Source organism: Sprattus sprattus (genome assembly GCF_963457725.1).
Source record: "Sprattus sprattus genome assembly, chromosome: 5".
NCBI classification, from domain to species: Eukaryota; Metazoa; Chordata; class Actinopteri; order Clupeiformes; family Clupeidae; genus Sprattus; species Sprattus sprattus.
Genome location: NC_137924.1, coordinates 9,648,865 through 9,652,640, shown reverse-complemented (window position 1 = coordinate 9,652,640; position 3,776 = coordinate 9,648,865).

The window sequence follows — 3,776 nt, the reverse complement described above, 5'->3', positions numbered from 1 at the left end:
CACTACGACCAAAGCTGTTACTGATTTAACCTCTGAGCTCTCTCAGAAGACATGTTTATGCTAATTTGTCATGGAAAAGATTCACCCAAAACTTTGCGGGCTGTGACTCCCCACTGAGACACACATTGTCTGCAGTACGGACCCCTTGTTTTATCTGAGAAATCTCTGTTCTCCCATTGAGCTTTTTCTACTGTTTTCTGCTCTCAAAACAGGAGATATAAACTAGTCTTTGGGCTCGAAGCCATATTTTTCACATTAACTTCTCCCACACCTTTTGCAAAACACACACAACCACACACACACACACACACACACACACACACACACACACACACACACACACGCACACACACACACACACACACATACACACACACACCAGAACCGCCATCAATTTATGCCTGTTGTGTTAGTCCAAATTATACAGGTGACCTGTCACCTTCCTGCTATACGAGATCAAAAAAGGAAAGAAGAAAAAAAAGGAACAGGATTTACCCCCTCAGAGTACCTTTAATTTTAGCTCCCCTCACATCATCCACACTGCAATTCCCCCAGGCAGGAATAACCTTGTAAAGGAGACTGTATGTTTTATCCTAAAGGCTCCACATAAGGAACGCATTACCACGTCCACTTCTGCACAGTAATCCTTCCACTGGCCACTGGCCTTCCACCCACCACACCACACTACCATCCCACCACCTGTCTCCCCACCACCGCCCTGTCTCACCACCACCACCCTGTCTCACCACCACCCCTCATTCAGTCTCTTCAACTCCCCCCCCCCCCCTTCTGAAAAATGTATAGGAAGAAAGAACCAGATAGAGCCAGAAAAAAAGGTTGCTGTTTTCTTTAATAGCTTTACGGGATGAGGATCCTGAGAAAAGCATCTCAGCTGGACCACTTAAAGTTATGACTGCATTATACCTGCCCCCCCACCCCCACCCCTTTGGTTTCACTTTTTACAAGAGGATAGAAACTTGACTCTAAACGTTTGATTTGCCAGCGGGGGGTAGGTTTAAATGAGCAGAGCTGATGTTGAGACGTAGTAATGCAGTGTTATTATCAAAATTTGCAAGGCCAGACTAAAAAAAGTAATTCATCTACTCTTGTTTCTTGTGTTGTTTGTCTTTTCTAACCAACATGGATAAGTTCATTCCCCAGAAAAGACTTAGACCTACTGTCCATCTTCATAAACAAACGTCGGAGTGGGTTTTAAATAAAAGGGCATCTTGCATTTCATTGGAAACAACAATACTTTTGTTACGAACGCAAGCTTATTATTTAAGGAAACCTCACAAAGGCATCTGTCAAGTCTTGTGAAGGTCATACTTCTCAGCGGAGAAAACGCTGAGTGAGAAACTGATTGCACAGAATGGAGCCAGCTGGACTTCATTGGCACCAGTGTATCTGTTCTGTTTAATTCATGATTAAAGAGGAGGGCTTCCCAATTACAGTAATGCCATGATTGACTATTAAAAGACCCGCAATCTGCCCAGTGCATTTCCTAGAGAAGCGAATATGGAGTCCAGTCCAGAGTTCTGATTAAGGTTCGAGGTGAGGATACTGTGTCATCTAAATAGTATTTATCTCAAGCCAATGTTGCCAATACAGACAAAATGACTGGTCATGCAACCCCATAAATGATTGGATGAGGTTCGTTATTTTTATCACAACTTACCACCAGAGGGCTTTGATTCAAGTTGATTGTTATGCTCACACACACAAACACACACGCACACTTACACACAAACACACACACACACAAGCACACACACACACAGAATGATGTGCTTCATTTCCATTGCCCTGAATTTTTCATAAAATATAGAAACTGACTCCCTGTCACTGACCTCACTCTCACTGACTTCTACGCCAGTACTGACATGCCCTTTTCATTGGTCAAACATTTAACATGTATTCAGTACTGAGATGCACACTCCATTGGTCTAACATTTAACATGTATTCACTACTGAGATGCACACTCCATTGGTCTAACATTTAACATGTATTCAGTACTGAGATGCACACTCCATTGGTCTAACATTTAACATGTATTCAGTACTGAGATGCACACTCCATTGGTCTAACATTTAACATGTATTCAGTACTGAGATGCACACTCCATTGGTCTAACATTTAACATGTATTCAGTACTGAGATGCACACTCCATTGGTCTAACATTTAACATGTATTCAGTACTGAGATGCACACTCCATTGGTCTAACATTTAACATGTATTCAGTACTGAGATGCACACTCCATTGGTCTAACATTTAACATGTATTCAGTACTGAGATGCACACTCCATTGGTCTAACATTTAACATGTATTCAGTACTGAGATGCACACTCCATTGGTCTAACATTTAACATGTATTCAGTACTGAGATGCACACTCCATTGGTCTAACATTTAACATGTATTCAGTACTGAGATGCACACTCCATTGGTCTAACATTTAACATGTATTCAGTACTGAGATGCACACTCCATTGGTCTAACATTTAACATGTATTCAGTACTGAGATGCACACTCCATTGGTCAAACATTTAACATGTATTCAGTACTGAGATGCACACTCCATTGGTCAAACATTTAACATGTATTCAGTACTGAGATGCACACTCCATTGGTCTAACATTTAACATGTATTCAGTACTGAGATGCACACTCCATTGGTCTAACATTTAACATGTATTCAGTACTGAGATGCACACTCCATTGGTCAAACATTTAACATGAATTCAGTACTGAGATGCACACTCCATTGGTCAAACATTTAACATGAATTCAGTACTGAGATGCACACTCCATTGGTCTAACATTTAACATGTATTCAGTACTGAGATGCACACTCCATTGGTCAAACATTTAACATGAATTCAGTACTGAGATGCACACTCCATTGGTCAAACATTTAACATGAATTCAGTACTGAGATGCACACTCCATTGGTCTAACATTTAACATGTATTCAGTACTGAGATGCACACTCCATTGGTCTAACATTTAACATGTATTCAGTACTGAGATGCACACTCCATTGGTCTAACATTTAACATGTATTCAGTACTGAGATGCACACTCCATTGGTCTAACATTTAACATGTATTCAGTACTGAGATGCACACTCCATTGGTCTAACATTTAACATGAATTCAGCTCACCTTTTTCAGTACAGATTTATTTCTTTTGACTTTCTTGTCGTGGACAAGTCAAGAACGTCCTCCTACCTCGTCAGCGCTGGCCTGTAGTCTCCCCATCTGTGAGAACGGCCTACGCAGTAAGGGGGCGCATACGTGTGACCTCTGTGACCCCGAGTGACCCCCTTGCTAATGAAGAGGAAAGTGGTGCGGTGGCTAAACATGACCTATGTGGGCTCATTCCTGGCCTGGCTCAGGTTTCTGCGTAGGGGCGGGCAGGATCAGCACTCCTCTTACACTAGCAGACAGCCCACGCCATCAAACACGCTCACAATAAACTCGGACAACCCCTTGGCTTAACACCCTAACCTGACAGATAGGATTTGCTTTAAAAAAAAACATGGTTTTTATAGTTATTTTGTCCGTCATTTATGTGGGTGTTGTTTTTTTTTCCAGCACAGCTTAAATTGTCAGATGTGACTGTGAGGGGTTTCTTCGACTCGACACCCAGTAGGAAGGAATCAAACTGTTGCTATTGGGAGTGGGAGACTCCTTGAACTGAAGATCAACAACATTCCTGTTGTCATGATCTTTGTGTGCTCCACCCCTCGACTCTGCTGTCCCGTCTGCC